A 26,325-nucleotide genomic window follows, 5' to 3' on the forward strand; every position below is an offset into this window, starting at 1 on the left:
GGAACACAAGCGATCCTTTGAACAAACTGAGCAAGATAGTCCATTCTTTTAGGTGATCTTGAAAAAAATGGACCTATTGCCTTGGATGTCTTAAAAAAATATTCTACTTTGAGAAGATGACGATATAGCATTTTGTAAAATCAAGTTGCCTTGATGAGCATAGCAATATACAGTAAAACCCCAATAAGACGCTGTTCAAGGGACCGGGTGTAAACCGTGTATTAACCGGGACCGCGTAATAGGCGGGTATACTAATTTTGACTTACATACAGTATCTATTAACATTTTTCTTTATTGAAATACATGATTCATGAAAGGTAATACAGTATTACTCCATTATGTAATTACTGTACTGTACATCAAAGACATTTACAGTATGTACTGTACTTGATTCTTTCGAAAAAAAGAAAAAGTCATTCATAGATGTTTGCCATGTGCATGTACTCTAAGTCCTCATGTTTACCACACTTCAGTTTCTGCGATTACATCCTCCCCATGTCACAGCTGTAGTGAGTGAGTCGCGATTTTTTATTAGCGTTCTTAATGTCGATGATGGGATTCCTAATGAATCAGACAGTTGTTTCTGATTGAGTACAGTTTTCATCGTACTTTCGTAAGATTTCCAATTTTTCGACACGGAAAGCACTTTTTGTTTAACACTCATTGTAATCACATTCACAGACACTTCAATACACTAAAGGACACAAACTGCCCAGCAAAAAATTCCAGAATTTTAATATGGCCGAGTGAGGAATGCTGTTTGAGAGAGAGGGTTAGCAAGAGGGTGAGGTATTGTAACTGTATGTAGGCTTTAACCACGCAGATAAGGAGTCGAATAAGAGAGCATAACAAGAGGGTGGGATATACTAAGGTATGAAGTATGAAGATTTAAATGTGCAGGTAAATGGTCGAATACCAATACTTTTCAGGTTAATGGCACCTGTGAGTTCAATGACCAAGATGTTTCTTTGCTGTTACAGTACATTGCTGAAAATTACATCGAAAATATCCCACAAAACAGGGTATTATGTGGGACTTGAACGCAACAAATGGGATGTTTTATAAGGGCGTTATATATGAAATGTGCAGGGACTGGACAAAAAGGCATATTACATGGAATAGTGTAATAAGTCTTATCTAGGTTTTACTGTATGTAGTTTGCATTAGGATATTGTTTCTTGACCAGACATTGCACACCACCCTTTTCCCCTCTCATAACAGAAGCCCCATCATCTCGGGAACCTTGTCCACCCCGATTTCATTTAGCTGCTGCAAAATTATTTCTGTTAAGCCCTGAGCACTCCTATCATATACCTAAAATAAGCCCCAAAATCGTTTTTTTAATTTCACTTCCGAACACATATCTTAAAATGATTGTTAGCTGAGATTTGTGCGAATTATCTGTTGTTTCATCAGCTTGCAACGATATATTATAATCAACTCTACTGCTTTCAGTTTTTATATGTTGCTGATATACTGACAACATACTAGATAACAAATCATTTTGAATAGTTTTTGAGGTGCCTTTGAACATCTTCGCTTTTTCTAAAGATCTCTAGGGCACTATCAATTGTAGCAGTATAATTTATTAACTTTTTGGACACACTCACGTTACTCGAGTCCTCAGTTTCCTCATGACCTCTTAAGGCTAGTTCAAATTCAACACAAAACTTTACTGCATCAATAATGCATGACAAAATATATCTGTTCTTGTTCAGCTCTTCATTGTGCTTCCGAACATAAATTCTGTAGCCCTCATCAAGTTGTTCTCTAATATTAATTTGCCCTATTAATGCTAAACTTAATTCATCGTCTAAATGAGATTGTGAAAGACCATGTTTTTTAATTTTGTCAGGCAAATGTTTCAAATCCGTAATACCAGTCCTTGTCCACCATTTATCGTCACCCCAAACAGCACACACGGAAATAAAAGAATGCATTACTCACTTCACAGCCTCAAATCCACTCACACTTTTCGTACTGTACAACGATTTGTTGAAATATCTGGTGTAAGCCCTATTTCTATCACTACACTCCTGTTTTACATTCAGAAAGTGTCTTTTTGATTGTAAATACTTCATCATCATCATCATCATCATCATCATCGTCAAGGTTTAGGCCTGGTGGCCTGTTCCTTCCTCTTGGAAAGTGTCCTCCCATCTATTGTGGGGTCTTCCGACATCCCTCCTTCCTTCCGGTCTGTAGTTCAGTATTTTCTTTGGGGAATCTGTCTTCATTCATCCTTAATATATGTTCTTTCCAGTTTTTCTTTTGTCTTGCTAATCTGTCGTGTAAGTTGAAAATTCCCAGTTCCGTCCTTATGTCTGTGCTTCTTTTCTGATCCAATAGAGTGTAACCTGCCACTGATCTCAAAAATCTCATCTCTGCAGCCTCTATCCTCCTCCTTTCTGATCGAGTTAATGCCCCGTTTTCGCTGCCATACATAAGAACAGGGACTGCCATTACTTTGTAGAATTTTAGTTGGGTCTCTTTTAGTGTTTTCTGGGATAAAATTCTTTTTATTGTACCGCACATTCTCTGGAATTTATTTATCTTGTTGTTAACATTGTTATTTTCGCAATAGGATACGTTACAAACCAAATAATTGAAACTACTCACTTGCTCAATTATTTTATCCTCTATTACTATTTTGGTCCTTAGATGCCTAGTCCCCAGAAAGCCCATTGCTTTAGTTTTTGTTAAAGATATTTTAAGATTATAATCTTTAATAACTTTCAATACGGTAACTTATTTGTTGCTATTTGCAAACAGTCCTTTGAATTACTTAAAATCGGCAGACAGAAGAGTGTCTATGCTCTCTTTGCCGACTATAAAATGTTCTGTTAAAATACTTTGTCATTCTTCAATGGCTGCGTCTATATATACATTAAAAATTGCTGGTGACAATGGACATCCCTGTTTCACTCCCTGGTTTATTGCCACCCTTTTGTTCGTAATTCCTTGTCCATTTTCTATACTTATATATGTTTTCCTATACAGACTCTGAATCACCTTAAGTAGTATATGTTTTGGGTATCCTTTATTTTCTATTATATTCCATAGTTTATTTCTTATAACACTATCAAATGCCTTTTCATAATCTATGAATAGAATATATGTTGGCAGGTTGAATTCTCTTCTGAGCAGCTGTAGCATTATAAATACACAGTCTGAACAAGAACGTCCCTTCCTGAATCCGCATTATTCTTCTTTCAGCAGAGCTTCATTAATTACGTTTATTCTTCTCGTTACTATTTTTGTATATATCTTATAAGCTGAATTCAAAAGGTTTATTCCTCTATTTTCTTTTTTAAAAATTGAAAATATTTTTCCCTCCAGCCATTCTTCAGGTATCCTGTATGTTCTCCAACATATGTTCATAATATCTAGAAGTCTATATTTGAATTCAAAGGGTAAATACCTACTTAAGGAGCTACTTTATTCCATTAATTATAAAACACTAAATAATCATACAATATAGACTCGCAAGTTACGGTATACACACGGAACTCATTGAAGAACCATATAAATTTAAACTATATTTCTTAACTTTACTGAGTAGCAATTTTCTAATGTAACATATTTATTTTTATTTTTAATATATACTACAGGGCTGTGTCTTCTGCAACTGGCACTGATGATTTTAATTTACTTCTTTTGTGGTTTATGGATGGACAGTATAGAAGAATGTGTTCCAGATCTTCATCATGATTATTACACCACAAACAAGTAGGATTATCAAAAATGTGAAATCGGTATAGGTGCAATTGAGTGACAATGTGACCTGTTCTGGCTCTTGTTAAAAATGTTTGAACATGCCTGGCCAAGTTTTTGTACATTTCCAGGTCATTTGGTTTCTTTTGTACAGACTGTAAAATTTTTCCTTTGTCAGAAGAGAGCCAATTGTTGATCCGTAGGTTTGTAAAATGAGACTTTACTGAAGCAAAAGCACTGGATAGAGACATCACTTGAAGAGGTCTTGGTTCCAAATATGTTGGCTGTTTTGCAATATTATCGACTTTCTCGTTTCCAGGTATACCACAATGACTAGGTATCCATTGAAATGTTATTTCCTTTTGGAGTTCTTTTAGTTTACTTAGTTGTTTCTGAATTGGAATAATTCAATGTGCACATAGGTTTGGTACATATTTAATTATATTACATATAGCTCCCTTGGAGTCGGTAAGTATGCAAATAGATTTTTCAGAAATTTAGGTAACACACTGAAGAGCAGCATCAATAGCTAGCAATTCAGTGTCAAGACTGGAGGAGGATGAACATGGTATAAAATAACTTTCTTGATATTTTGGAATATAATACCCTGCTCCTGATGTCCCATTATTAGGATTTAGAGATCCATCTGTATAAATTTGAAGGTGATCCTTATATGTACTGCAGAGTAGTTCCATGGCATCTAACTTAAGAATGTATTGAGGATCATTTTTGGAATGATTTCCTGGAATTTGTATGCTATGTTCTGGAATCACCCATTTCCATGGAGGAATTTCGGCCCACTATATTTTTCACTGTTTATATTCATGGAGTCCCTCAGTGTAAAATTCTCCGGAGGTAAAATAGTCCCTCAATCGGATCTCCGGGTAGGGACTGTACTGAGAGATGCCAAGAATCGTACTAAAGTACTTATTTGGAACACCAAAAGTCACACCATCCAGTCAATCAGAGCCAAATTTAATATTGAAAAGAACCATATAATTAGACAAAGAGGTAAATATAATACCAAAAGGATTGATATGGAACTCATTTAAGAACTGAATAAATTTAAACTACAGTATATGTCTTAACTTTAATGACTAGCAATTTTCTAATGCAATATATTTATTTTTATATTTTAATTAAAGCCGACATGCACTGCCGCACAGACCAAAAGCACGAACTCAACTAATCCCTTTTTCAGTTACAAACTTTCTCTCAGTTGAAGTGAGACAGTTCATCACCCTGGGGATCAACAAGGTTGTAAATTTTCACCCTCCAACCAATGTCACCCACCTTGACCATAGCAAGCCAGTGCCTCTGCATCCACTTCAAGGATGAATGTATTTTTCTGACAACATGCCCAACAGTTAACTAACAGGAGGGTATGTCTATTATATTGACAGCGCAGACATTGAGTGCTGTGCTCCTGACCACTAAATCTGTATAGGAGAAAAGCGTTTCTGACTACTGAATCTCTACATGAAGCGTGCTATTAGATTGAAGCAAAGTAGAAAGTAACTTGAAAATAAAATCTTATCGACTAAGGAAATTCTGATTTAATAACATTAAATACAAAATATTTACTTCTAAATTAACAGCAGGGCAAGAAGAGAGAGTGTGTGACCCTGTGGCCTTTCAAAGGAGCCGTGCCTGGCTGTATCTATTATGAACGTAAATGACTTTGGTTTTTGAACATAATGAAAACAATTTTAAGATCTTTTGGGATGTTGATAGTAATACGTGAAAATAAGATTTATGAAAATTAGTAGTAGAAGTCTAATGCTGAGGATCTTGGATAATTTCCATTCTCCTTCTTGCTTCTCACAAGGGAAGGGTTTCGGCTCGAACAGGAATTTCGTATCCAAAATTCGTTTACAGCCCCATCTTTACATCTCTGTAAAGCTCCCAAAAGCATTCGTTTGTGTAATGTGTGGTTTGTCTGTTAGAGCACTGTACAAGTTGGGGGGTGGGGAGAGCAATGCACAAGTTAAGGGGATGGGACACCTTACCCGTAAGCCTAGCCTAGCCTAGCCTAGCCTAGAAACTAGTGCGAGTGGTAAAATGTCTAAAGCCCATTTAAGAACATTTTTCTCCAACGTTCTGTCTGAAAATATTGCAGCTAATCAAAAGTATACACTGTTGTGTGAGTTATTGGATGCGCACAAGGAGACGACTTTAATAAATGGATCATTCCAAGGCTAGGACTTGGAATGTATGATCATTCCACCTAAAAAACTAAATTGGGAAATCGAGTGTTTATAATGAAAATGCACTCTGTTATTCATAACCAGTTGTCTGCGCCAGTATGCTTCAATATTCCTGGCAGTCAGCTGGTTACGTGAATTGTGAACAAGTTTCGGACTTCAAAAATGTAATTCAGGTGGCATTTGATTTTTCAGCACTGGAGTGTGGTTCAGAAGATTGATCAGGCGTTGCTTCTGTGTGTTGTGCTTATTGCTCTGCTCCATGCTGTTTCATGCAGTTTATACTCATGTAGGATACATTTTTAAAGAAGTGTATTGACCAATACCAACCAAACGGAGAGTTACACAAATGAATGCTTTTATGGTCTTCATCACCATTGTGAAGTAAGCGTCTGTACAAATTTTTAACCAAAAATTCCTGTTCGAGCCGAAACCCTTCCCTTGTTAGTCCAATTTTGACGAAGTTTCATGCCGAAAGTTTTCAAGTGCAGAGCATTTGATTACTCTTGTTTTCTTACGCCTTGATTAAGAAATACCTCTGATTGAGTTCTGGCTGATATGTAGGCCTACATCTAGCCCTATTATCAGACAGTATATCTCACTTGACGATATGTGTCAAGGAAGAACAATACATCTGAAGTCTGATTATCATAGTATGTAACTAGCCAGTGCTGTATGCAATGGAGGTGAAAAGGAACTGACCACCTTACCTCATTATCTCTTGGCTTAGTTGCCTCATAAGTGATGTCTTATTGGTGTCACCACTTATGAGGTTCAGATCTGTCTTCGGACAGTTGACCAAACAACAACTATTAAGAAAGCCGATATCAGAGCATACGATGCATGTTGGAGTTACTTGGAAAGTGAGAGACCCATCCTAAATACCGCAGTTTCTTTTATAGTGGATTGTAAGCGAACTTATATGAGCACCCATTAAAAATGCTCTGATTGGCTACATAAAGCACATTTTATTACACCAGGTTCTGACAGAAGTCGTAGAAGTATTCTTGCCAATGTATGATGGAGGAAAATGTGCACGAAGTCAAATAACGCTGTTGCAGGTTCAGATAAGTAACTATGGCAGTTTGTGACAGATGTGATATTATAATAAGGATGTGTAATAGATTAAAGGACGAGAAGTATAAAACAGTGTTGCCAATCCTAGGGATTTATTCCTAGTTTTATGCAGTCACTTTAGTTCTAGGGAATTTGAGTGCCATTTGGAATAATTATAGGGATAATATTAATCCTAAATTCATTGTTTCTATGAATTCTTCGATTTTCCCTTTATAACTGAATCTTTCCTTTTATTTCATAATCTTAGTTTTATGTACCTATTTAAAATTTGAGTCAAACATTTTCTTTAACCCTCAACTGGTATTGCTTTTTAAAATAATGTACATTAACGATATCTGTCCATATGGGTCTATATTGACCCATAGATACCAGTTGAGGATTAAATTATATTTCCTAACAAAAATAAAAAAGTCTCTTTCCAATTTTAATTTATTTCTCATTGCTATTAGAAAAGAAAACGTGTCATCACAGATCATATGACAGTCCTTCTCTACATTCTTCACTTGCAACTTTTTCTCGTAGGAAAGTGATTACACTGAATAATAAAAAAACATTTTCGGTGGATATCTTGGTATCCAACATGAGTTCTAAGACAACTGAAACATGCCAATTCCAAATATGCAAATCATTTGTCTCTATTACCCACCATTCTTGAGATATACGACATCATTATGTATAACAACTCTCAGACAGGAGTTTCAGTAGAGTATTTATTGCTACATGGAGTACTAATGAACATGGCTTCAGCTAAGAAAATGGTGCAAATGCGCCACTTGGCACATAATTATTATAGCAACATAGTTTAAGGTATAATACACGTATAAAATACATACATATAGAATATACTTCCTTAATAAGTGTGTTTGGTTTGAATTTCTTGGCTGTAGACTTTCGTTTGCACTGAGCATATGGCATGTTGTGCTGAAGCATCCAGCAGTAGTCAGCCAACATCGCTACATTCCATCGACCCCGATAGTGTGATTCCATCACCAAGATGTCCTGATGAAAACATTCACCATGTTCGTCGCTGACTGAACCTAGGTTCTCGGGGAAGAAATGAAGATGTGAGTCGAGGAGATGCATTTTGAGGGACATGTCGCAACCCAGCTGATGCACTTCTGCACAACATTCACATAGTCAGTCGATTTATTATTTCCAAGGAAATTGGCTACGACTGACTTGAATGCCATATACAGGATGGACCATTTAAGTTGATACTGTACAGTATCTCCAAAACTAAGCGTTGTAAAAATAAATGTCTTGAATAAAAGTTGCTTAATATTACAGGGGAAAGTAAATGCCATTTGTCGTGTTTTATTTGGAGGACGCTGTGATGGTTATTTTAGGGTCAATTTAATTTTTTTAAATAGGAACCTATATATTTTTTTGTTGTTTTCTCATTCCTCATAAAAAAACTAAACAACTTTTGTATGAACCACTTTGTGATTGTTTTTACACCAATATTTCGTTACTGTAGTTACGTTAATAGAAAACCACAATTTAAGTCACACAGAATTGTGGGCACTCAAAGTTGGGTTTCTGGCATCTTGTCAGCCCATTTGTGTAGTGTGGATATACAGTGAAGAATTGTGACGGTGTGTGGTTCCTGGGGTAGCTCAGTCGGTAGAGCATTCGTGCGGTAAGCGAAGGGTCCCGGGATCGATACCCTGCTCCGTAATAATTTTCTCTTGAAATTATTAAAGCCTGGTTCACAGGAAGCATCTACATGAAAGCCAAATTTGCACACTATTAAATAACAATTCTTGTACATACACTTAAATTGAAAATTTTTATTTGAAAAGCATTTATTTGAAAATATAAATAAAAGCCGCTCCACTGAGTAAAACACGACTTGAGCTTCAGTCCGCCACTGCACGCATCCCCGTGCTCTCGACCACTTGCTTTCTGCACCCTTGCCCCGAGAGCCAGTCCGGAGCAGCTCCCTTGAACCACGGAGCTACGGTGCGTCACATATATACCGTATATATAGTAATTTGAATTGGTAATTGAAATTAAGGGAAAACGGCTGAACAGATTTTAATAAATGACCCCTCATTTTGAAGCTTGGAACCCAAAGTTTTTCGGAAAAATGGTAGTTTTAAGTGAAATGTCAATTTTCCTACATCATTTTCCTACTTTCCAAAATCCATCTGTCGTCAGTTTTGAGAAATAATGGGTTTTCTGAATAAAACAGAACACAAACACACTAAAATAAACAATATTACACGAAGACTGAGACCTGCAGAATTGCTGATATATTTAGAGTTCAGATGACTTAGATTCTCTTGCATCATAATTCCAATATGTCGATCTTTTAAATTATGGTTTATTTAACGACGCTCGCAACTGCCGAGGTTATATCAGCGTCGCTGGTGTGCCGGAATTTTGTCCCACAGGAGTTCTTTTACATGACACTAAATCTAGTGACATGGGGCTGTCGCATTTAAGCACACTTAAATGCCATCGACCTCGGCCGGGATCGAACCCCCAACCTCGGACATACTGCGTGTTCAGTTCAAAGTGTGTCATGGCTCGCTGTATGCCATCATGTGGCTAGCCGATGAGCCTAGAGAGTTCAATCTTCCTACACTTCCACAGACGCGCATTATCTATGTGCCAGAGAAGTTGCCTGGCAAGTACGGCGTTCATTGTGAAGAGTACGTATCGATACGTACGGTAACGCCGGTAGTGGCAGGAATGTGAACTGTTTGGAAACACGTACTGAGGTGAGTTTTGTCTTACTATCGGGATTATGGGGAGAGGGTCAAGACGATTACTTACGTATTTGTTGACATTAACTTCGACGGTCAACATGATCATGGAGCATTTGATTTGTGTTGTGGAATGTTGCCGTACGCAAACGATGATAACAAATACCCTGCGTACGACTTGCCGCGCAAAACACAGTTCGAAAGAGGTTATGATAGCACACAGACCGTACACACCGCCATCTGTTGCTACGACGTTCAAGTTACATCGTACACGTTCTCAAGTTCAGATTTAACGCCTTGAATAATAGGCAACTTCTCTGACATAAAAGCTGAAACTCGCTTCAAATCGCTGACTCACAACAGTGACGTCATGACCCACTTTGAAATGAACATCCAGTAAAAGGCCAGCGCAATACTAACTTTGCCACCCAGGGTGACTGTCGATCTTCATTGTGTATTTTTTTTAGAACGTTTCTGTAATGCTGATAATGAAAAACTTCAAGACTTACTAAAAAGAATTTACAGGTCAGATTCTCTGGTGTGTAATTTTCTGAGTATACAGCTGTCTGTGTATTGGATATTAAAAACTACATGATGACATTACCATTAAAAATGAAATATTATTATAGTGAATGCCATGATGTATTTATCACTAATTATACAGATTAATGCTTTACTGATGATAAGAAAGTGAAATCTTTTGGGTTTATATAAGTAGGCGTACAGAATATTTGAAGTTAGATCTTCATTTCTATGCTATTTACTGAGTGACGGCTAGGCTATGTAGTAGCCTAGTCTATACAAAACTTATGTAATATAACAATATTGTTATTCAAATGAAATATTTTTATAGTTATTAATCAAATGGTATGGGTCTTTTCGATAGTATATTTAATGGTGGTGTGGTGTAGATATTCAAAGATGAAAGAATTTGTAAAACAGTTATGCTACCGGTTGTTCTTTATGGTTGTGAAACTTCACTTAGATAAATTTATTTCTTATTCTGATAAACCTCCCCTTTTATCCGACTTACACACCACTGCGGGTAGTGTTGACACATTCGGACCTTCCTATCACGGTATCGGCATGACGCAGGGCCACCGCAGTGATAACACAGCAATCACAAGACAAGGATAACACCCCATCCTGTGTTGGGAAGCACATGCATGCGCTATCCACACAGCTACAACGGGAGACACCTATTGATAATATGCGATAAGAACGGTTTTTATTACTTAAGCATCGATTTGAACGAATAAATAGAATTAAACATTCATAGTTATAGCCTATTTCTTGTTGAAATGTGAATTAAATAAGAAATATATAAAGATAATATTAAAATGGATTTGAGGGAGGTAGGATATGATGGTAGAGACTGGATTAATCTTGCTCAGGATAGAGACCAATAGCGGGCTTATGTGAGGGCGGCAATGAACCTACGGGTTCCTTAAAAGCCAGTAAGTAAGTATATATATATTATTGGTTTTCTCATTATATACAGTATTTAGAAGCTGCGAACAGGTTAAATGCTACACGCTACTGTTGGTTGCCCTCTCTCCCTTGCCATGCTTTGACGCTCGTCGTAACAATCGTGGTAGCCACAGATGTTCCATCAACTGCTCCCGCAATGTATCTACGAAACAATTTTATTTTGAAACTTCTAATTGTAATGAATAAATGTCCAGTAAATACATTTTCATTTAAAAGTTGTGTATTTATAGAGTTAATCTTTTAATTATTTGCTAAAGTTTCACTTAAAATATTGACTGCATTGTGTATATTTTTACACGTAAGCAAACAGTTTTTACTTGCAAGAAATAGAACGCAGAGTATAAATGGTTGCTCCTCGTTGGTTCAGGGAGTGGAAAGATGGCCAACTAAATATATTTGAAAACAATTCAGACGCATAGATATTTAATAAGTAAACGAATAGGAACATACATAAATGGAATTAACTGTTCTAATTATACCAATCTGCTTCATATGGACATACTAAGCGCATAGCAGTGCAATTTAATTGTTTTATTAGGAGCATGATACTATTGGTACTGCTGAATGATTTATCCCGAACGCTCCTCATTTTAATTTCGAGCGGGAATCGCAGATGTGCAGTTCATGATTGTTTGTAATCGGTGAAGTGTGTGTGTGTGATGTGTTGGATAATGGGGATATGGATAAATTTACAGCCTGAGAATATCTTCACGAGTTGAAAGGTTAGTTACATATTTTCTGAAGATGGTTGTTTGTTAAAATCTTTCGTTGGTAATTTGAAAGGTGAAGCTAGCGTTGAGGTTGTTCCGTGATTTCGGAAGTGTAAATCGTTTAAATGAGAAGGTATTTTTTTGTGGATATTTGGTTAAGGGTATATAGGACATAACAAAAGCAGGTGAATGTTACTTATGTCCCGCCCACTATAGGAGACATAGACCAGTGTTACACTAATCCTAAACCATCTTGTCGGTATAATAAAAGCCTAAACTAACCTAACCTAAGTGCGTCGGTGTCTTCCAAAATCGGCGGAAGTCGCTCAACGCTCGTTTAACCAATATTCGTTCAGTGGACGGTGGATACTCTACATTGACCCAAAAGCATAAACTAACCAAACGTAACTTGTCACATATTCATGATTATATGCAAGGTGTATAATCACGAGTACGAAGGGAACTACTTCAGCGCTAGTTTAGCTATTCAAAACTATGATAAATGGTAGAACGGGAAGGTTAGTTCAGTATCATGTATTGCATTACTTTCAATGTAATACAGCCGTTTAAAAGTAGAGCTGTTTGAAGTTAAATAAAGAGGTATAATACTGTCTATTAATTAATTTATCGACGAATTTATACTAATTCTAGTTTTTATGCATGGACACATGTCTGTGTATGTATGCGTGTGAATGGTAAAATGCAACGCGGTATGACTCGGTCATAGAGTGCGTACAGTTATCTGGAACCTATATTCTGCTACGTAAATTTGGGTTGTAATATCATAGCAGACTATATTCTTTATAGTGTAGCTTTCACACCGCTTAAGTTACTAATATCACACAAGGTAGCATTCATTCATTCATTCATTCATTGCATTCTTACATTAGCAATAAAGATTTAAGATGTGGAACAAGTCAAAATTTTACAAAATTAAAATTTTTAAGCGAAATGTAGTGAGACGAGGCCGAAGATTCGCCAACAGATTACCTGGCATTTGCCTTATGGTGGGGCAAAACCTCGGAAAAACCCAACCAGGTAGGCCTAATCAGACCAAACTGGGATGAAGTGAGGTGAAGCCGAGGACCCGCCGTAGATCACTCGGCATCCGCCTTCGGCCGAGGAAGACTTCGGAAGAAACCAATCAATCAGACCAAACGTTCAAGAATTTTCGTTAATCAGTTCTGTGTTTGTGTAAGATAGATTATAATATTATGAAATACTAGTTAATTGACCAGTTTGTTCCAATTTGGCTTTCTCAGATAGGTTATGATGGAATCTTCTTGGATCACGAAAATAGAGGACCCATAATAAAATTAGACCAATATTTTGTACCATTTTTCATCTTGTTCTATTTTTAAAAGATACACATTCTTAATTCAAACTAGTTTATTATACTTTTTGTGGTTTTGGCGTAGTAAGCTTACTGGTGTTGAAAGTTAACTTTCAAGTTCTAAAATATAATGCAATAGTTATTCGAGATCCGAGGGTACCTCCGATTTTAACGATGTCTTAGTGAAATACTTCGTTTAACCGTACTAAGCGTCATTCTTCGCAATGCAAGATCTATTTCAAATTGAACTCTTTCATTCAGTGTTCTGCCCAAGGGCAGGTCTTTCACTGCAAACCCAGCTTTCTCCAATCCTTCCTGTTTTCTGCCATCCTCTTTATCTTCTCATATGATCTATATCTTAACGTCGTCTATCATCTGATACCTTCTTCTGCTTCGAACTCTTCTCTTGTTCATCTTTTATTTCAGTAAATCCTTCAGTAGGTAGTTCCTTCTCAACCAGTGACCCAATCAATTCCTATTCCTCTTTCTGATCAGTTTCAGCACATTATTTCTTCTACCACTCTTTCCAACACAGCTTATCTCTCGTAGTACACTCCAAGTATTTGAAGCTGTCCACTTGCTCTACTGCCTCATTTAGAATTCGCAGGTTTACCATGGTCTTCGTCTTGTTTGCATTTATATTCATCTCATACTGCTCACAGCTGTCATTTAGCTATTGAACTCTTAATTCATTAATTATTTACAAAAGCGTAATGGCCTATTTAAATATTTAAATTTTATTTTTTGTTAGTATTTTATACTCATTATGAAGTATAAATATTTAGATTCCATGCTCCAGTGTTTGTTACGAGATAGTTAGCCTTAATAAAGCTTCATTAAGGCTAACATACGTCCCGTAGAAAAGTAGAACTGCGTTCATAAAACTTTTGTTGGTACAGAGAAGTGTTTGGACCTTCGTTGTAAATCTCAAGTTTTTGTGAATATAAACAGGTTCTTTTTTAAATTTATATATCTTATCACCATTCGTGAGCTGCCACAAGGGCAAAGAGTAGGCCTACTTAACCATAGAAATTTTTACAAGTTCATGAAAAACCATTAATACAGTATACTGTATTGGTATTGGCAGTTAAGCGGTTTCAAGACGTGACCATGGCAACAGCTGAACCTGCCACCCAGAGTCCATGCTGACATTCGCGACTTTTTCACGTTAGCGCGTGGTAGCCAGCTGTTTTGATTGGAAGAATCTAATCTTCGTTACTATGTAACAGCAAGTATTGGTGTTCTGTCATGGCTATTCTTTTCACAGTCGTTTTGTGTTGATGGAGGTAGAATTATTTTGAATTTAGTTTTAAATTTAACTAGCTGTGTGTGTGTGTGTTTCTAACGCGATTTATAGTGTTCGTACATTTATAAAATGTCGCAAGACAGTAAGTTCTTACTCCCTCAGTTAACGTTAGTTTTACAGAACAAACTTTAACTTAATTATACCTCGGAAAATCAATATATTACCTGCGTGTATTTTTAAAATCACTCTCTTATTTTGAATAACATAATTTTCAATGGCGATGTGATCGCGAAGGGATTAATTTTATTATCCAACTTGTAGAATCGCCAGAAATAACATCACTATCATCTTTCGCTGTATTTACGTCATCAGGATAAACTGAAATAGGCCTGATTCCGCGTCATTATCAGGCCACTGATACTAATATCTGAAACGCCTAGCTCAGGTAAACCACACGCTCCACTATATTTTTGTATTGTTCGCCACACTGTGACATTCTGATTTATGTAGGCCTGTCACTTCCATATGAGACATTATTAGCTGATGTAAGGTTGCCCGTGCATCTTTCCTTTGTAACTGTAAATTTACTAGCATGAAATCTTGATTACGATTTATACCTACTAACCTATATATTGTTTGCACACTATGTAGGTCTACCATATTGGCATTCACTCATAGTTTATTATTATTATTATTATTACTTACTTACTTACAAATGGCTTTTAAGGAACCCGAAGGTTCATTGCCGCCCTCACATAAGCCCGCCATCGGTCCCTATCCTGTGCAAGATTAAGCCAGTCTCTATCATCATATCCCACCTCCCTCAAATCCATTTTAATATTATCCTCCCATCTACGTCTCGGCCTCCCTAAAGGTCTTTTTCCCTCCGGTCTCCCAACTAACACTCTATATGCATTTCTGGATTCGCCCATACGTGCTACATGCCCTGCCCATCTCAAACGTCTGGATTTCAAGTTCCTAATTATGTCAGGTGAAGAATACAATGTGTGCAGTTCTGTGTTGTGTAACTTTCTCCATTCTCCTGTAACTTCATCCCGCTTAGCCCCAAATATTTTCCTAAGCACCTTATTCTCAACCACCCTTAACCTATGTTCCTCTCTCAGAGTGAGAGTCCAAGTTTCACAGCCATATAGAAGAACCGGTAATATAACTGTTTTATAAATTCTAACTTTCAGATTTTTGGAGAGCAGACTGGATGATAAGAGCTTCTCAACCGAATAATAACACGCATTTCCCATATTTATTCTGCGTTTAATTTCCTCCCGAGTGTCATTTATATTTGTTACTGTTGCTCCAAGATATTTGAATTTTTCCACCTCTTCGAAGGATAAATCTCCAATATTTATATTTCCATTTCGTACAATATTCCCGTCACGAGACATAATCATATACTTTGTCTTTTCGGGATTTACTTCCAAACCAATCGCTTTACTTGCTTCAAGTAAAATTTCCGTGTTTTCCCTAACCGTTTGTGTATTTTCTCCTAACATATTCACGTCATCCGCATAGACAAGAAGCTGATGTAGCCCGTTCAATTCCAAACCCTGCCTGTTATCCTGAACTTTCCTAATGGCATATTCTATAGCGAAGTTAAAAAGTAAAGGTGATAGTGCATCTCCCTGCTTTAGCCCGCAGTGAATTGGAAAAGGATCAGATAGAAACTGACCTATACGGACTCTGCTGTATGTTTCACTGAGACACATTTTAATTAATCGAACTAGTTTCTTGGGAATACCAAATTCAATAAGAATATCATATAATACTTCCCTCTTAACCGAGTCATATGCCTTTTTGAAATCTATGAATAACTGATGTACTGTACCCTTATACTCCCATTTTTTCTCCATTATCTGCCGAATACAAAAAATCTGATCAATAGTCGATCTATTACGCCGAAAACCGCACTGATGATCCCCAATAATTTCATCTACGTACGGAGTTAATCTCCTCAAAAGAATATTGGACAAAATTTTGTACGACGTCAACAGAAGTGATATTCCTCGAAAGTTACCACAGTTGGTTTTGTCCCCCTTTTTAAAAATAGGTAGAATTATGGACTCCTTCCATTGATCTGGTACAATTTCCTTTTCCCAAATAGCAAGTACAAGTTTATAAATTTCGCTATATAATGCACTTCCACCCTCTTGTATTAATTCTGCTGGAATCTGATCGATACCTGGAGACTTGTACTTTTTCAGATTTTCTATCGCAATTTCGACTTCTGAAAGCGTGGGTTCGGGTATAAATGGCTCAGCAGTTTGTATTTCAATTTCGTCCCGATCATTTCTATTTGGCCTATGTACATTTAGTAGTTGCGCAAAATAGTTTTTCCATCTGTTTAGGATTGATGGAGAGTCTGCAAGCAAGTCACCATTCTCATCCTTGATCACGTTTACCCTTGGCTGATATCCGTTCTTAAATTCCTTTATACCCTTATATAAATCTCGAATGTTTTTATTCTTACTATTTGTTTCTACCTCATTCAGTTTTTCCTTCAAGTAACCTCTCTTTTTATTCCTAAGTGTACGACTTGCTTCCCGTCTTTCATTGAAATAATTATCTCTCTTCTCCTCAACTGGATCCTGTAAGAATTTCAATTTTGCCTGTTTCCTTCTTTCTACTACCATGCAACAATCTTCATCAAACCACGGTTTCTTTTTCTTAGTTTCATAATAACCTATGCTCTGCTCAGCTGCAATTTTGATACTATCTCTGATATTTTCCCACACGCTATTAACATCTAATTCTTTCTCAACTTCGTCGGAACTTTCTAAAGTGGCAAACCTATTCGAAATTTCGACCTGATAATTTTGCTTAGCTTCCTCGTCCTTTAATTTCAAAATATTGAATTTAGTAATATTAACTTGTTGCTCTACTCGCTTGGCTACTGATAATCTTTCTCTTAATTCTCCAATCACCAAATAATGGTCAGAATTACAGTCTGCACCCCTGAAAGTTCGAATATCTACTATACTAGTATGTCTCCGTTTATCTATCAAGATGTGATCAATTTGGTTGTGTGTCAATCCATCTGGAGAAGTCCAAGTATATTTATGTATATCCTTATGGGGGAATGTTGTACTTTTGACAATTAAATTTTTCGATGTGGCAAAGTTGACTAATCTAACTCCATTGTCACTACTAATTGCGTGTAGGCTCTCTTTTCCAATAGTTGGTCTAAAAACCTCCTCCCGTCCTACTTTAGCGTTGAAATCCCCCAATAAAATTTTCATGTGATATCTAGGGAACTGATCAAAAGTATGTTCCAATTCTTCATAGAAGCTATCCTTTATATAGTCGTCTTTCTCTTCTGTAGGGGCGTGAGCATTTATAACCATGATGTCGCACCATCTACCCTTAAGTACTAAATATGATAACCTGTCACTGATAAATTCGACCTTTTTTACTGCTGATTTTATTCTTTTATGTACAAAGAATCCTGTTCCTAATTGGTGATTATTGTTTCCTTCCCCATAATACAACAAGTAATCTCCTATTTGTGATATGCCATTCCCATCTAACCTAACCTCTTGTACTCCCACAAAGTCTATTCTATATCTAGCTAGTTCTTTTGCTACTAATGTTACCCCTCCTGTTCTATAAAGACTAGTTACGTTCCAAGTGCCAAATCTCAAAACCTTATTCCTTTGCTGTGGTCGTGCCAGAGAATCAGTCCTATTCCGAGGCTTACTGTAGGAATTCGTAACAAGCTGTTTTTTACGGTGATGGGTTGTTAGCCCTTCGCCCAACCCCCAAGCTGGAGGACCACCCCTTATCGGCTGTCCACGACTGCTTATTCAATATATTCGCAGCTACCCTCCATATCTGGAGGCCGTCTCCTCTATCCACAACCTGAGGACGCGCCATGCCGTGGTGATAGGGACCCACCATACATGGATTATTATTATTATTATTATTATTATTATTATTATTATTATTATTATTATTATTATAGTCAGAGTCCATATGATATTATTATTACGAGTTCGTGTCAGCTGTTCAGTTTCGACCAGTGAGCTCTGTACTAAATTGGAGACATGGTGGAAACATAGTAGAGGTGTGGGACAAGCTGTGCGTGTTTTCGTTCAGTCTGCGCATGACGTCACCTTTACTGCAGGCCGCACTCGAATGACACAGTCAACATAACAGATTGTTGATGGTTAGATCTGCGTCCATAGATTTAAATGAATAAATAAAACTCATGGTTTGTGTATTCAGTAAATATTGACAGTATAGGCTATAATAGGGTCTATCTTGAAGTGATAACATTATAAAATAGTGAACAATAAATTAAATTCAAGAGTCAAGAAATAATGTAATATGGTAGTGCAACGTTAATAATTGCCTTCTGTAATATACACGTACTTTTATAATAATTATAATACATTATGCTACAAATATGCACAAAATTAGGCCCATATATCACACAAATTATATTACACATGAATTCAAGTACAATAGGAACTACCTTGAAATGATAACGTAATAAAATTATGATCTATTACATATTAAACTCAAGTTTCAAGAAACAATGTGATATGGCAGTGTGTCATTAATAATATTGACTTCTGTAATATAGGCCTACACGTGATTTTATAATAATTACAATACAATGTGTAATAAATATATACATACTTAGATCTATACAGTTATTTATAACGTACATTATTTTGTATATGAATTCAAATACTTTTGAAACCTTCATTAACATATGTATATGAATTTCTTGGAATAATTTGTCATTATAGTAAACAAATATTTTTATATATTCAGGCTATTGGAGACATAATATAGTCTACTACATTATTTACCTTATTATTCCACACACGACATAATATAATTTCACCATTATAAATCCCACTCTGTTAAGTAAATACTTATTCTTATGCAATCTTTTTCATTTTCTTTATAATATTTCTCTTTGAAATTCCAGACATTTTTATTATTTTATTAATTTCTTTAATTCTAATAAATGTTCTTGTTCTAACCAATGTCGCAATTACTTCTGGCGGAAGAGGAGAACTGATTTCTGCTTCGTTTTTCATGGCAGAATTAACCAAATTTACAGTCTTTTTTATTATAAATTTCTCATGAGAAACAGAATCTCCGTGCACATCTGAGAATATACTTCAATAAGCATGGCAACCAATTGTAGATCCTTAGAAGGGAGAATTAAGTTTCCACGGGACACTGTAGTAATCCAGCCTTTTTGATTAGCAGAAGTTGACAATTTTGTGGGAATTCCAAGATTCGGGTATTGCTCCATATGTTTTGATGCAGCATATCCTGCAATATATTTTAATCCTTCCTGGGATATCCGCTGTCTTGCAGAGATTTCATATATTTTTTCTGGGAGGCCTATATTTTCTTCAGGATCTCGATCGTTGGTAAATTTAACCGGTTTCAGAATGCCTTTAAGAAATTCTGCCGTTGCACATAGTTCTTTCTGCAGACTATCATTGACTTCTGATTGGCTTGTACTAGGACCCACTATTAATGCCTCTTCTTCCGAAAGCAAATCGGAGGTGTTTTTGTTCTCACAAAACTGAGATAATGGATCTCGACCTAGTATGTACCACTTCAGTCTATGTTTAAAATCTAAAGCAGAGGGATGATCGTTTGTTCTACCCATGCTTCTAATTTCCGAAAAAAAGTTTTCTACCAGATCTTGGTTAAGTTTTCTTGTGATGATGTATTCAATTTTGTACTTGTACCTCATTGCCTCATACAACAATGTTAATGATTTATTATTTATTATAATCCCCTCCTGATAAGGTAATTTCCTGTTTGCTTCTCCTACTTTAACTGTGGTCATGACGTCATTCATTTCTGAGAGTATAATATTCTGATCTTGAAGGTTTATTCCGTAACTATGCAGCCCACGGTGGGTACCGAATTTAGAAACGGTATTAAATAAATCAAACCAATCATTAGTTAATTTTATTGCCTTTGAAGTTTCTTTCCATTCATTTGATCTCAACAGCTCGTTTTCACCACACCATTTCAAAGCCTTTGCAACTCTGTTGGAAAATAATTGTGCTCCCAAACTAACTTTTTGTCTTTGGGTACCACGGACACTTAAGTGTAACGGAGTTAACTTGTAAGCTAATTTTGTATCAGAGGACGAGGATGCACGTAAAAGTTCATGAATTGGTTCTGATGAAATGTTCAATCCGTTCAAGTTGAAACCATGATCTAGAAAGTGATTCCTGTGTAATTTCAATAAATGTGGAGCGTCTTAAAAAACAAATATTTCTCGAGTTGAATCATTTGGATTAGGAAAACTGCAATTTAGTTTGGTAGAAATTTTCAAATCACGCCACAATTTTCTGTTACTTCCACCTAAATCGCTAACTGTGGCCACAACTTGAAAACCACTGCCTTCTAACTGGCAAATTATGTCTGTTAAGATTTCTTTTGTCATTGTCTGATCATATTTATAGTATACGGGCTGCTTCCACCTTGCAAACAAACCACGTGCAAAAACAACCTGCACTGTTTTATGAGGTCCAATTATTTGTTCTTCCCTACTGTCAAAAGAAACCTCCTCATTTAAATACATTTCATCAAATGCTAATACTGTTACACGATCTAACTCCGACATATTTGTAGCTCTCGCCTTCATTAATTTTAAGACATCATGAAGTACCCCTTCCTCAAGCGATAATTGTTTTACTACCCATTTTCTCAGAGTTGACAAATCAGGTAACGGGTAATTTAATTTTGTTCTTAAGTATCGGTATGTTTTTAGACTTAGGTTTCGAAGTGTTATTGCAGTACCGTAATCTTCTACAGACCATTTCACCCTATACTTTTTATTCAAAAGAGCATCAATTTGCCCAATAGTGAAAAATGGTTTCAAAATTTCAGCCACTTTAGATTTAACTTCTGTTTGTCTAATGTTTTTCAATGAAATTACATCCTCATGTAATTTTCTTTTGTCTTCTTCATGTTTCCTGTTGGCAGCTGTCAATTCCTTAATCCTCGTTTCTAGAGAGCAATTCTTCTCTTCTAATTCTTCTCTTCCAATTCTTAGTATTTGGCATTCCTCTGTGACAGTAGACTCAGTGGCTCCGCGATTTTCCATTGTTACATTAGTGCTGGATGCTCCTATTGCTCTGAAGTGAAAGAAAGTTAATAGGTACAGTAGCCTACATGCAATCAGGGGCGTATTTAGGCCTCGGCAGACTAAGCAGCTGTCTAGGACGGCAGATTTGAGGGAGCGAATTTTAAGCTATTACTGTTAATTTTTTATATGTTTTTTTTTAAATTTTATTCATAACTCTTTAAAGAGTACATGAACTTAAACGCACAATGAAAAGGATATGAATAACATTGGCAACAATCAGTTCAAATTATGTATTGTAATTAATGTCTAGTTAGGTTTATTAAAGAAAATGTACTCAACGCAATGAGCTGCGATCGCTGTCTGCAGTAAAGATGACGTCACACGCCTCGGCCGCTATCGCAACAGCATGCGCAGTCCCACACCTTTACTATGTTTCCACCATGATTGGAGACACTACTGAATGCTTTAAAAGCGTTACGCGATTGCTGAGCGCCTGAGCCTATTGCTATCTCTTTCTAACATAGTGTTGTTCTTGTCTCCCTTGCTGTAAATGTTATCACTAGGAAACGGAATTTGGAGTAGTAAAAGCTAGTATTGGCATCTACACAGTCATTTGTTTACAACTCATTATACCAAGTCCTCCCCTCCATGACATACTCGCAGCTCTCTGCACGTCAACATCAGGTGAACGGGACAGTTGTCGCATAAGAACTTCAACATGCAGGTTTGCAGTTCAGAGTAGTGAAGTGCAGGTACAATGCCGAAAGTGAAACCAAGTAACAATAAAAAATTGAAAGACTAGCCTATATTTATAAAAGCTCCAGATCGAGTATCAAAATTCAGGAAACAATTCCCTAAATTGTCGCTTCCCCCATATCCAGTTCTTAAGAGCTAACGAAGCTTGCAATTATTACGCACATCACCTCAAATCTGTGAAGAAAGTGGTCCAGTCTTTCGATCTCGATGACGCCGCTGCGATTCAAATACGCCAGGAACTGCTAAATGATAGAAAAATCGAGAAAGAAGCCATGGATATTAAGACAAATTTTGGATATTTACCGGATGCCATTATTCAATTAGAAGGGTCAGGAGTGGAAATAGTTGAGCAAATAATTATGATGAGGACTATTGTAAATAAACTGAGTGCAGTAGAAGGTGAAATAGGAAAACGTATTGGTGAAAAAATGAACAGAGGTTTGATTAAAAGTGATGGGTACGGTATTCTTAGTCGGATTTCAGATGTACTAACAAGGATGTGTCACAATGACATCATTCAACATGTGAATTTAATTGACGTATCTTGTTTCAAGTACTTTCCAATTGTCTCTCCTAGATGTAGAGCGGAGTTTTTCCATGTTAAAAAATTTCCTTCCTTGCAACAGAGCAAAGTTGTATTTTGAAAATTTGAAAATAATATTTACAATTTATTATAATAAGGCACTGCAGGAATAATTGTTTCATCAACAAAACATAGCATTAATTGAAAATGCCATTTCGTTTGGTTCTACATTTTGTTCAACATTTAATGATACTGTATTAGGCTATATTGTAAATATTGTAGCATATTGCAAATATTGTAAATACTGTAGTATACGGTGTATACATATTATCATATTTCATGACATTGTAAATAAAGGTTTTAATTTAACACGCTCCTGACAGAAAAACACACATATTCAGAGGCAAGTTCCATATAGAAGACAACTGTCTATCAGCCATCAATATGTCCACTGACAGGCGAAGATGCAGAGGTTGATATTTGTAATGTTGTTTATTGCTGTCTTGTGCGTTGCCAAGAAAAGCACATATAGTTAAAAAAGGAATGCAGATTATGTACACTATTCCATTTGTTTATTCTGAAATACGTTTATAGCACGTTGCGTGTAAGTTTGTATGAAGTGTACTGTACTAGTCCATGCTCTGTGACGCAGCTCGCTTGACAGTCAGTGAGCTACGAATATCTATACTACGTTTCACCATTCTTTATATTACTCCAAATCCCTTTCCCTGGTTATCACAGTCTAGTACAGCGATGCCCAACCCCTTCTCATAAGAGCTAATGACGTCACAGCGTGGCTTTACCCCACCTCCTTCGTTTGGAGGCATGACCGTGGATGAACCACTTCCCCTACTTTTATTCACTCAGGGGCGGCTGACTGTAATGGCAGGTTCCAAGGCAACCAAACATACCATACCAGGAAGAATATTTTTGTGTTGCAGAGGAAACGACGGTCAAGTGTCTTATTTGCAAAACTCATTTATCGTGGGTTTCACGATATAATATTAAACGGCACTTCGAAAAATACCATCATACTGATTATGGCCAACATATTCTATCTGGTAAGCAATCATTGACATCACTTGCTATTAGAGTTTGAATATATTCGCTGAGTTTTAAATTGACTATCTAAGTAATAAATTTCACTTGCAGGTGAAGCAAGATTACAGAAACTAAACAATATGAAAGCACCAACTCCTGACGGCTTTAGTACTGGCAATGTTGTTAGAGTTTCTTATAGAATTTCTGAACACATTGCAAAGAATATGAAGTCTTTTAACGAAGGGGAGTTCATAAAAGACTGTTTAATTATAGCAGCCGAAGAAGTTTGTCCTAATGTAATACCCGCTTTTCAGTTACTAAGTCTGTCTCGAAATACCGTGACAAGACGTGTGGAAGAATTGGGATGTGATATAGAGAGACAGTTACAGGACAAAATAAAATCATTAACATGTTTTTCTCTAGCGTTGGATGAAAGCACGGACAGAACTAATGAAGCTCAATTGGCTGTGTTTTTGAGGGGGATTACTAGTGAATTTAGTATTAATGAAGAGCTTCTATACGTAGTTTCTCTTAAAACACACACGTGTGGTGAAGATATTTTCAATGCTGTGCGAGATGTTGGTTGCAGATTAGAACTTCCTTGGGCAAAACTAGTTAGTGTTGCGACCGATGGGGCCCCGTCGATGAAAGGGGATGAAAATGGTTTTATTGGCAGACTAAGGAAGTTTCTAAGGAATATGGATATGCCCTCTGATTTTTTGTCTATACACTGCATAATTCATAGGGAGGCTTTATGTGCAAAATCAGTTGCTTTAAATAATGTTATGTCCGTTGTTGTGAACTGCGTGAATTTTATTAAATCAAGCTCCCTTCGCAATAGACAATTTAAAGAGTTGCTAGAAGAGCTAGGATCTCATTATGAAAATGCGCCATATTATTGTCATGTCAGGTGGCTCAGTCGAGGTGCCCTGTTAAGACGTTTCTTCCAGCTACGATGTGAAATAAATAACTTCATGAAAAAACAAGTAAGCATAAAAATGTAAAATACTCATATCTAGTATCCATTATAACGTACCCTTAAATTATAACTGGTTTGTTATAATTTATAATATTTATTATTTGTAGGGCCATGAAGTTCTAGAACTAACTCAAGAAGAATGGCTGTGTGACCTGGCTTTTTCGACCGATCTATTTCATCGCCTTGATATCCTAAATATGAGTTTGCAGGGGAAAGATAAAAACGTAATTAGTTTATCTGACGCAGTGAATACATTTATGACAAAATTAACACTATGGCAAAGTCAACTGGAAACTGGCGACTTATATCATTTTCATTCCTTGGAATCAATTTTTACAATAAATGTCACTCTGTTAGAAAAATATGTAACAATTATAAAGGAACTATATGACACTTTCGAGTCCAAATTTCGAGACTTGAAAACAATAGAGGCGAAAATTAGTCTTTTTAACAACCCGTTCAATTTTGCTTGCAAAGATGCTCCGCATGATCTGCAAATGGAACTAGTTGCTTTGCAGAATTCTACAGCCACGAAATGTTCTCAGAAAGAAGGTTGGGATTTGTTTAAATCTTTACCCAGGGAAACATTTCCCAGATTGCGAATGTTTGCTGCGAATTTAATGACAATCTTTGGTTCTACATATATCTGCGAGCAGATGTTCTCGAGAATGAATCAAATAAAAAGCCAATCTCGTAATAGAGTAGGGCACGAACATTTGGTCCACCTTTTAAGACTCTGTTGTTCATCCTTTCCGGCAAACATTGACGAACTGGTTGGAAGTAAACAGTGCCAACAAAGCCACTAACAGAAAAGGTGTTCAAGATGCTTATTTGATTTTCTTTCCATCACAAAATAATGACATTGAAATTAACTGAAGCCGCCACTGTAATGAGAAAAGTTTGTGACGTCATGACTACATGAATGCGTAGTAGCTTCGTAAAGAGAGGGTGGAGGTAAATCCGCCGACTCCTCTTGTGGTTAAGGTTGGGCATCGCTGGTCTAGTATATACAGTTGCGAAGCTCAATACGTAGTAAATATGCAAACATTAGATAGTTGCTCACCACTAGGATCGCTAATATCGCCTCATTACAGGCAATGCAAAATAGTACCGTCACAGTCTATTGTTTCTAGCACCCTCAAAACTCAAGCTTCGTGACTGTATATAGTAGACTGTGATGTTATCGTACACAATATCAGCTCGTCGTAATCTTTAAAATTATTTCCGAAACTCCAAACTGTTAATGTTTTCTATGGATGTTACTAAGTTATCAGTCTTGGAGTAAATGAAATCACAAAAATGATATTAAATACCGGTAGACCTACGCAGAAAAATAACACGGTTTCTAATGAAGTAGTGTCTACGAAACCTAGCGATCCCGAGTTCGACTCCCAGCAAACTTTTAAGGAACTGGATGTCATTTTCGTAGTCTTTTTAGTACCGTATTATG

Source organism: Periplaneta americana, unplaced genomic scaffold, assembly GCF_040183065.1.
Source record: "Periplaneta americana isolate PAMFEO1 unplaced genomic scaffold, P.americana_PAMFEO1_priV1 scaffold_22, whole genome shotgun sequence".
Taxonomy (NCBI): Eukaryota; Metazoa; Arthropoda; class Insecta; order Blattodea; family Blattidae; genus Periplaneta; species Periplaneta americana.